Consider the following 10744-nt stretch of genomic DNA (forward strand, 5'->3'; position numbering starts at 1 on the left):
TTTTTTAAGTATAATGAGACTCATATAATTACATTTCCCTTTTCATTGTGACCAGCCAAAAGTTTAGAGTTCAATCTGAATCCTTATTATAGAAACTCAGTAGAATTTAATACCTGCCTTCTAGTTCTATGTGACCCAACCTGATACAGCATGACCTTCTAGTATATTTATTTTTGTTAGCATTTTTAATCTATTTCTATTTTCTAGTATGTTTTAGAAAATAAACTATTTTAAATTCTTTATTGCATTTGGGAAGGGTGTAGGTTTAATTTTCTTTAACACTGAAGGGTGCTCAGAAATCTTACTTTTTCATTTACTGATGACATTTTCGAATTATTGGCTTAGTTTAAGCTCTTTATTAATTTATTGAAATGGAAATAATATGGATAATTCCATCGAAATGAAAGCAATGATCTATTCCTAGAACTGCATGTCCCCAAATAAGGTCATACATTATAAAGTAAAGAGCACTGGGGTGAGAACAGAGCATTCTTATTTCTCTTGATTGTTCCATTCACTTATCCTGAAACCGAAAACTGATGAAGTCTTGGTTTTCACATCTATAAAATAAGAGGGGTAGTTTCAAAGTGCTCCAAAATTCATTCTAGCTTGAAATCTCTGATCTTATGCAACAGAAGTGAGTTGCTTTTTTCCCTCTCTTCAGTGCTAGGAGTAATGAGCATTGCAACTGACCCAGGTGTAACAGAGAAGGGTGTGGTCGGCTTGACTGGATGACTGAATCTCTAGTTTGGGTTGATTTTCAAGTCTGCTTTACATTTTTTTTAGCCTCTTGGATGAATATTTTGTAAACTCCACATTCATTTACTTCCCTTTTTCCTTTCTCTTCAACAAAAGTAATTTAAGTACACAAGAATGAAGATGATGACAGCAGCCTGGGCTTTAACTTTTGAACACTTTCCAGTTTTATGTCTTATTAAGCAATATTGTAAGTAATATGCACATATTTCAATAAAATACATGAAAAACTTTGCACATTGTTAAGACATTTTTTCACAGTGTGTTTAGTCAATTCTGGAAGTCTGTGAGAATCTGGCAAACTGTCAGAAAGTGGGGTAGTCAGAGAGGACACTGAAAATGAAGAATCTCTGATTAGGTGATGGTAGTGGCACGGACGGTTTAGGGAGCATGTTAAAATAAAATACCGAGAACACCAGCATGAATTTCATTTAAAACATATGTCTTAGCATCCTTGAGACTGCTTTTTCATTTTAAAGAAGCACGAATGTATGTATTACATTTACATGAAACAAGTGTATTAATATTCATTGCAAAAGATGTCTTATTGCAGAATACTGAAATTAAAAATGTCTTTAAATTCAACATTGAAGTATAAAGATGCTACATAATTTCTGCTTTAACGTATAAAATTAGGTAGAACTTATTCTTTGACATATATTGTATGAATCTTACTATCCTACACGCAATGAAATAGATCATTTTTGATAAAAATAGCCACATGGATTTGTTTTGCTGAAGTGAATCACTTTCTTCACTGTTAAGCAGAATGAAGAGCTTATAAGGAGTATGTATGTGACAGCATCATAAAAGAGATAAATGGTCCTGGGAGGGGGTCATAGCGGAGACACTGTTCACAATTATACAGGACCTCTTCCTATGTCATGCTAATTCAATGCTATATCTGATGCAAGAATATTCATGAAAAAGGCAACCTATCTAAGCCGTGGTTTTCTAAACTGTAAAATGGAGTGACCAACAGCACCTGACTCATGCTTATATAGAGAAACATTAGGAAAGTTAATGTGTGCAAATCACCTTTTACAGAGCCTAGCCCATAGGAAGCCTCAAAGAATATTAGCCACTTTGACTACTTGCCTTGTTCTCATTAAAGCAGAAAGTAGCAGAATATAAATTTGGCTTAGTTAGAATAGTGTCATTTCAGGTTTTACTGTCTCATTTTCACACCTGTAAATCAAGGCTGGCTTTCTTCAAAGAAAAGAATTTTTGCTTGCATTAAAAGGATGGATCAAAGCGTTCGTGTATATTCAGAAATAATAATGATGCCAAAGCCACAACATGATTGAGTATCCATATTGCCAGCTGTGTGTTTGCAAGCTAATGGTTGTCTTTTCCACAAAATATGTGAAGTAAGCAATAGCTTTAATTGCCAGGTAACTAGAGAAGCCAAAGGTGAATAATGCCTATTTATTTTTCTATATTTAATTATTTATACAGAAATTTTATGAATATATTTTGACCACAGGGAACACAAATGTTTAGTTTTATGTAAAAATAAGTTGTCCATATTTTGGTTTTTGAACAATCATGATTTTTCACGTTATTTTCATAGCCTGATTTCTTCCCTAGATATAACCTTCCCTAAAAACTTACAAATTTCCTCTCATCCCACATAATTGTAAAACCATTTGAAAAAGTAATATCATCATATTAATATAAAAAGTTAGAAGGAAATACAGTTTCTGTCTCTTGATGGGGACATTTCTAAACTTAAGAGAAATGGCAGGAATTGCAAAGTCCTTGATAGTTTTGTCTATTAAAAAATTTTAAACTTTTAAGGTCTTCACGTATAAGGCAGCTTGAGTATTTATATATATAAAACATGTTTATATATTATATAGAGCATTTATAACAGTATACTTAAGCTGCCTTATATATAAAATACGTAATATATAAGTTATCTATTTATATATAAATAGATAAACAAAGATAAATAATACATAATACAAATATATATATATATATATTCTTTTCTTCCTAGATTTCCACTATAATGTCTAAAGGAAAATATAAATACTAAACACATTGTATTATGTAGATATTTCAATAAAATACATGAAAAACTTTGCTTAAGACATGGAAATGTGACAAAGGTGAAATGGAAATGTGACAAACGTGAAAACCATATACCACTTTTGAAGAAAGCTTGTAAGAAAGGGATGGAACTAGGAGAAAGAAGGGACTGGGGTGACCTGCATGCAAAAGAATGGCAAGTGTTGGTCATGAACAGCAACTCTGCCACTGAATCCCACCCAAATCCCTAACTCTATGGAGCTGTGAGTCAAGGGAGAACCAGAGAGTTAGGAGGCTTTGGGCAGGTGCTGGGTGGGTGAAATGAGCACATCAGAGCCCACTGGTGCTTATGGGATGTGCACTGGCCACACCTAAGAGGCACCTGGTGCACCTAATGGGAAGGGCTGTGCCCAAAAAGGAACTGACATTTCTATTTTTTCATGAACTGTGAATGTAAGTCATGGGTTCATTATTTATATTCATGAACGGTGACATAAATCATTACATATAATTTTTCTGTCTATTCCCACCATTGCTCCATAGAAACAGCTCTTATTAAGTCATCAGGAGCCTGCATGCAGCTAAATCCAAAGGGTATTTTCTCAGTATTTATCTTTTTGTCTTTTGATCACCTACTTCTCTTTGAAATATTGTCTTGTCTTCTGAAACCACATTTTCCCAATTTTCTTCCTGTCTCTCACTCTTTCTCGGGTCTTTTGTGTCTTAGTATCTTTAAAGACATTAAATATTGGAAATTTAGGCTGGGTATGGTGGTTCACACCTGTAATCCCAGCACTTTGGGAGGCTGAGGTGGGCAGATCACCTGAGGTAATCAAAACTCTATAAAAGGGAAGCCATGTCCACTGGGAAAAGTGAAGGGGAATTTATAGGAATCTCGTATGTGCAGGACCACTAAGAGCTCAGGCCCCTCAGAGGTGATGTTTGTATCACCCAACCAGGCAAAACCCCCAATCTGCTGAGGTGCTGGCTAAGAGCAAAGGAAATGTGGAGTGGATAGTAGGAGAAAAAAGCCTCGGCAGTAGCCCCGATTCTTCAGCCTTTCTTCTGTCATCTCTTTTCCCCCTTGATTTTGGATCTGGCCACATGTCTTGCTTTTGCCAATAAAATGAGGTGGAAGTTATGATGTACAAATTCCAAACCTAGGTCTTAGGAGATCTCATAGGTTTCCACTTGTATTCTTGCACCTTGGTCATAGCTATAAAAATAATATGCTTGGGCTGGCCTAGCCCCAGGAGGACCCACACATGAAGCATTGCCAGCCCCAGCTAAGCCCAGCCTAGATAAGTCAACTCCTAGCTAGTCACAGACATGTGAGCAGGTCCAACTGAAAGCAGCAAAATTGCCCAGTTGGGTTCAGCCTAGACCAGCTGACTTTAGTTGGCCAGTAGACTCATGAACTAAATAAACTGCTAAAATGGTGTGGTTATTTGCTAGGCAGCATTATTGTAGCCATAGTCAACTGATAGAGAATTCATGAATACCAACATAGTCTTGCGATGAGAACTGAGAAGTAGTCTCTGTTCATATATTCTTTGCTGTTTCATGTATGCATTTTAACTGATTTTTCAATTGCTGATTTTTATGTATTTATGTAGTACATTCTGATGGTTAACTTAGCAGTTTAGCCTATAATTTGCAAAATGTCAAGTTGGAATTGCAATGAAACTAAAGGAGGATTAGATATTATGATGCAGAAACAGATGATTTTTTTCAGTTGGCCCTGTCTTTGGGCAGAGAGTAAGGGCATTTTTTCTTACATAAAGATAGTTGTTTAATGACAGTTGAGAACACTTTATTGTTGTTGTAATAGATATTGTTATATTTAGGTAGGGAAGAAGAGTGTAATTGATGTTGGGAAGTCAAGGAATAGGTGATGGTAGTATTTGTCATAATTTTTTGGTTAGCTACTTTTGGAACATTCTTCTGATGTGTGGGAAATGTCTTAGCTTCTGAGTCCTGTCTTTCTAAGGTTTAAACTCACTTCGTAAGTCTCCTTGGTATCTGAGACACTGTCATATGACCTCAAATCATGGGCCACCAAGTTGCCATACATCTGTAGCTACCCTGAACTGAGTATCCTCTTACCCACCAAGCCATAAAGCTGAGTGTGCACAGTAGAGCTCCATTATTGAAAGGAAGTGATATATACAATTTGACTCAAGCAGGACTTGAAGGCACAAGTAAGTGCTCATATTCCCACAGCCTCTACTTTTGCTACATTTTACCCCAGGTCTACAGTATCACAGAGAATTCTCTATAATCAACTGACTGAGAGAGAAAAAAACTCTGGCCTGATTACATAGTGTATAAGCACTAACTGAGAATGGACAGTTGGAGCAATGTAGCCACACTCTGGGGCAGTCCCGAAGGACAGTGGTGAAGGGAAATCCTCCAATGGGTAGAACTTCAACCAGTGTACCTGGTTCATTTTAGTTGGGAAGAGACATGGCCAGATATGAGATTATATATTGGTTCATGGCCTGTGGCCAATGGTTTGGCTGGATCATCAGGGACTTGAAAGGAACATGATTGGAAAATTGATAAGGCTTGGGAAGAGGTATGTGGATAGATCTCTCTGAATGGGCACAGAATGTGAAGATATTTGCATCTTAAAGGGTGACCTCAGCAGAGGAATATTTTAATAATCAGATGTCTAGGATGACCAGTTCTGTGTATTCCAGTCAGCCTCTTTCCACAGCCACTCTCATCATTGGTCAATGGACTCATGAAAAAGTGGCCATGGTGGCAGGAATGGGGGTTATGGGGCTCAGTGACAAAACTTCCATTCACCAGGGCTGATGTGGATATAGCCACTGCTAAATGCCCAATCTGCTATTGCAGAGCTCAACACTGGGCTCTTAATAAGGCACCATCTCTGGAGTGATCACCCAGTTACTCAGCGGCAGGTTAATTATGTTGGATCACTTCCAGCATGAAAGGGGCAATGCCTTCCTTTTACTAGTATAAACATTTACTTGGCTGTTGGTTTTCCTTCCCTATCCACAAAGATTCTCCCATCTGCAGACTTACAGAACATCTTATCCACTGTCATGGAATTCTATTTGGCATCATTTCTGGTTAAGAAATTGTTTTTCACAGTAAATAGAGTATGCCAGTAGGTTCATAATCATGAAATTCACTGATCTTGGCACATTCACCATCATCCTGAAGCAGCTGGCTTGAAAAAATAGTGGAATGGACTTTTGAAGTGTCAGCTAGATGACGACACCTTGCAGTGCTGGGACAGTGTTCTCCAAGATGTGGTATGTGCACTAAATCAATGTCCCATATGCCGTGCTGTTCCCTCCCATAGCCAGAATTCACAGGTCCAGGAATCCAGGAGTAGAAGTAAGGGTGGCTCTCTTTACTATAACCACTAGTGATCCACTCGTAAAATTTTTGCTTCCTGTCCCTGCAACCATAGGCCCTGCTGAGGTCTTAGTTCCAAAGGAAAATGGTGCCAACTGAGACAAAACAATGACTCCATTGAACCGGAATTTGAAACTGCCAGCAGGCCATTTTGGGATTCTCATGCTTCTGAATCAACAGGCAAAGAAGGAGGTCACTGTACCGGTTGGGGTGATTGATGGCAACTATTTAGTAGAATTTGGGTCACTATTACACAATGGGGGTAAGGAGAAGTATGTATAAAAGAAAGGGGATTCTCTAGTTTCTTTTCACATTCCTGTGTCCTGTGAATAGGTTAATGGGAAACTGTAATAACCTAATTCAGACATGACTGAATTGGGCTGTTATGGTTTAATTGTTGTGGGTCAAGACCCAGTAGGCAACCTGAGATGTTGGCAGAAGGTACAGCAAATATAGAATGGATGGAGGAAGAAGGTCATTATAAACATACAACTATAACCATGTGATCTGTTACAGAAAGAAGGGCTGCAATATTTATGAGTATTTCTTCCTTATTTTGATATTAACATGTTTGTATATATGTATGTATTAACCTGATATTTTTGTTTTCTTTCTTCTTTTATCCCCTTATCATTTAACATAAGATGATTTAATAATTTCAAAATAATATGTATTATGCTATTGTCGAATGGAGTGTTCTATAAATGCCAATCATGTCAAGCTGATTGATAAGGTGGTTCAAGTGGCCTACATAGCTGCTGATTTTCTGTCAATTATTGATGGAGATTTGTTGAAATTTCTCATTATAATTGTGAATTTGGCTATTTCTCTTTGTAGCTCTCCAAGTTTTTGATTTGTGTACCTTAAAGCTCTGTCATTATGTGCATATATATTTAGGATTGTTATGTCTTCTTGATAGGTAACCTGTTTAATCACTATAAAATGAGCTTCTTTATCCTCAGTAGTATTATTTGTTTCAAAATATACTTTTTTGATATTAAAATAGCAATCCAGATTTCTTTTGCTTGGTTTATCTTTTCTCATCCCTTTATTTTATAACCCATTTGTGTTTTTATATTTTATATTTGTTTCTTTTCGGTAAGATACAGCTGTGTCTGGCTTTATAAGATCCAATTCAACAACTTCTGCCTTTAATTGAGGTGTTCAGACCATTTACGTTGAATGGGATGGTTAGTTATGTTGAGTTTAAAGCTACATACCACTTCGCTAATATCATATTTTCTAATTATCCTTTGTTCCCTTAAAAAATTCTGCCTCCTTTTGATTTTTTTAATTATTCCATTTTATTTCCCTTATTGGCTTATTAACTACAACTCTTTGTTGTGTTATTTTAGTGATTGCTTTAGGGTGTATTGTGTGTATCTTTAATTTATCATTAACTTATTACTGTCTACCTGCAAGTGATAATGTGCTGCTTTATTTATAGGGTATGAATGCACAGCAGAGTGCTTTCAGCTTCCCCCTCCTGACTTTTGTCCTATTGCTGTCATATAATTCACTTTTACATGTGTCATAAGTCCCATATTCTATTGTTTTAAGCAGTCAATAATTTTAAAAGGGATTTGAATAAAAATTATTTTCTATTTATCCAGACATTTACCATTTCCAATATCATTTATTTCTTTGTCTAGATTCTGATTTCCATCTGGTATCATCTTTCTTCTGCCCAAAGAAATTATTTTAGACACTTATTGTTGTGTAGGTCTGCTGCTGATGAATTCTTTCACCTTCTGTCTGTCTAAAAGGTCTTTATTTTCCTGTCTTCCTGAAGGATATTTTTGCTAGGCCAAGATTTCCAGTATCAGTTTTTTCTTTCCTGTATTTTAAAGATGTTGTTCATCTCTTTTCCTGCTTGCATTGTTTTCAACAAGTGATCTGCTGTCATCCCTATTTGTGTTTTTCTGTACAAATGTATCTTTTTTATTGGCTTCTTTTAAAATTTTCTCTTTATCTTGCTACATGTGGTTAAAAATATTTTTTTGGAGTTTCATTTTAGTTTCTTTTTGTGTCTTCAAGTTCACTATCATTTTATTTGCAATGCCTAAACATCAGTTCACCCAGGCCATTGCTTTCTTTTGTTTTGTTTGGTTTTGGCATAAAGACAAACTTTATTGAGCCCCTCAGCACTAGTTCTCTTTCTCCTGTACAGCCCTGGTTCCCCGGAGACGTCCAGTTGGACGGGCAGCAATGAGACCCACTCTGTGGCCAGCAGAGACATCTCTGTGGATGGTGAAAGGCTTGCCAATGTGCTGGTGGTTTCCACCTCCAAAAGGATTCTCCACAGGGTTCATGGCCACACCCCGTACTCGTGGCCAGCAGTTCCTCTTTGCCTTATATTTGTCGTAGGCCCGGCCAGCCTTCAAGATGGGTTTGTCAATTCGGCCACCTCTAGCCATCACACCAAGCACAGCTCTGTTGGCTGAGGAGACAGATAACTTTCTTGGAGCCAGAGGGCAGCTTCACACGGGTCTTCCTGGTCTCAGGGACTGGGAGATAACGGTGGCATCGTTCCCTGATGCCTGGGCCGGCTTGCCGCGGTCTCCAGGCTTCTCTTCCAGGCAGCACACGATCGTACCCACAGGCATAGTGCCCACAGGGAGCACATTGCCAATGTCGAGCTGGGCCTTCTTGCTGCAATACACACACTGGCCCGTGTGAATGCCCTTGGCGGCGATGAACGGCTCCGTCTGCTTCTTAAACCTGTAAGGAACCCGGAAGCCCACTTTGGCGAGGGGTGCGCCGTGGCCCAGATAGTGGATGACATCCTTCATGATGCTCTTGTGTAGCCGTGCGGTTCAGCGAAATCCTTGACGTGCAGTCCCGCAGCGCCCTCACGGTGCTTCACGTGCGCGTGGAACACAGACCCGGTGCCCTTCCTCTGTCCACGGATCATGTGGCCCATGAGGACAGGTCCTGCTCACGAGCGTGGCCTAAAGAGGAAACGCGGCATCTGTGAGCTCCCTTATCTTCCGGGATGGGGCCTGCATTTTTTAAAATCTTATATTTGGTAGTTTTGATTTTTATAAGTTTGATTTGGGTATTTTAATATCAATAACGTCTCTGTTTAATTTATTGTCTGTCTTCTAGCTTCTTAAATATGTGGAATACAGTTATCATAACCATTTTAATGGTCTTATTTACTAATTCTATCATCAGTGTTGTTTCTGGGTTTTTAGTTAATTTATTTTTTATCTTTTTTAAATTATACTTTAAGTTCTGGGGTACATGTGCAGAATGTGCAGGTTTGTTACATAGCTATACACGTGTGGTGGTGGTTTGCTGCATCTGTCATCCCGCCATCTACATTAGGTATTTCTCCTAATGCTATCCCTCCTGTAGCCTCCCATCCCCTGACAGGCCCCGGTGTGTGATGTTCCCCTTCCTGTGTCCATGTGTTCTCAATGTTCAACTCCCACTTAGGAGTGAGAACATGTGGTGCTTGGTATTCTATTCTTGTGTTAGTTTGCTGAGAATGATGGTTTCCAGCTTCATCCATGTCCCTGCAAAGGACATGAACTCATTTTTTATGGCTGCATAGTATTCCCTGGTGTATATGTGCCACATTTTCTTTATCCAATCTATCGTCGACGGGCATTTGGGTTGATTCCAGGTCTTTGCTACTGTGAACAGTGCTTCAATAAACATGTGTACATGTATCATTATAATAGAACGATTTATAATCCTTTGGGTATATACCCAGTAATGAGATTGCTGGGTCAAATGGTATTTCAATTTATAAATCCTTGAGGAATCGCCACACTGTCTTCCACAATGGTTGAACTAATTTACACTCCCACCAACAGTATAAAAGCGTTTCTGCTTTTCCACATCCTCTCCAGCATCTGTTGTCTCCAGAATTTTTAATGATCGCCATTCTAACTGGCGTGAGATGATATCTCATTGTGGTTTTGATTTGCATTTCTCTAATTTCCAGTGATGATGAGCTTTTTTTCATTTGTTTGTTGGCTGCATAAATGTCTTCTTCTGAGAAGTGTCGGTTTATATTCTTCTCCCACTTTTTGATGGGGTTGTTTTTTTCTTGTAAATTTGTGTAAGTTCTTTGTAGATTCTGGATACTAGCCCTTTGTTGGATGGAGAGATTGCAAAAATTTTCTTTCATTGTTTAGGTTGTCTGTTCACTCTGATGATAGTTTCTTTGGCTGTGCAGAAGCTCTGGAGTTTAATTAGATCCCATTTGTCTATTTTGGCTTTTGTTGCCATTACTTTTGGTGTTTTAGTCATGAAGTCTTTGCCCATGCCTATGTCCTGAAGGGTATTGCCTAGTTTTTCTTCTAGGGTTTTTATGGTTTTAGGTCTTACATTTAAATCTTTAATCCATCTTGAGTTAATTTTTGTATAAAGTGTATGGAAGAGATCCAGTTTGTTTTCTGCACATGGCTAGTCAATTTTCCCAACTCCATTTATTAAATAGGGAATTATTTTCCTGTTGCTTGTTTTTTTCAGGTTTGTCAAAGATCAGATGGTTGTAGATGTGTGATATTATTTCTGAGGACTCTGTTCTATTCCACTGGTCTATATATCT

The 10744-nt window shown here is 38.0% G+C and overlaps 1 pseudogene; it reads right to left on the reverse strand.

Moving 5' to 3' along the window:
- Nucleotides 1-8289: 8289 nt before the first annotated feature.
- On the reverse strand, nucleotides 8290-9134 carry LOC108300267 (annotated as a pseudogene).
- Between the last annotated feature and the right edge of the window lie 1610 nt (nucleotides 9135-10744).

Source organism: Cebus imitator, unplaced genomic scaffold, assembly GCF_001604975.1.
Source record: "Cebus imitator isolate Cc_AM_T3 unplaced genomic scaffold, Cebus_imitator-1.0 Scaffold25, whole genome shotgun sequence".
Taxonomy (NCBI): domain Eukaryota; kingdom Metazoa; phylum Chordata; class Mammalia; order Primates; family Cebidae; genus Cebus; species Cebus imitator.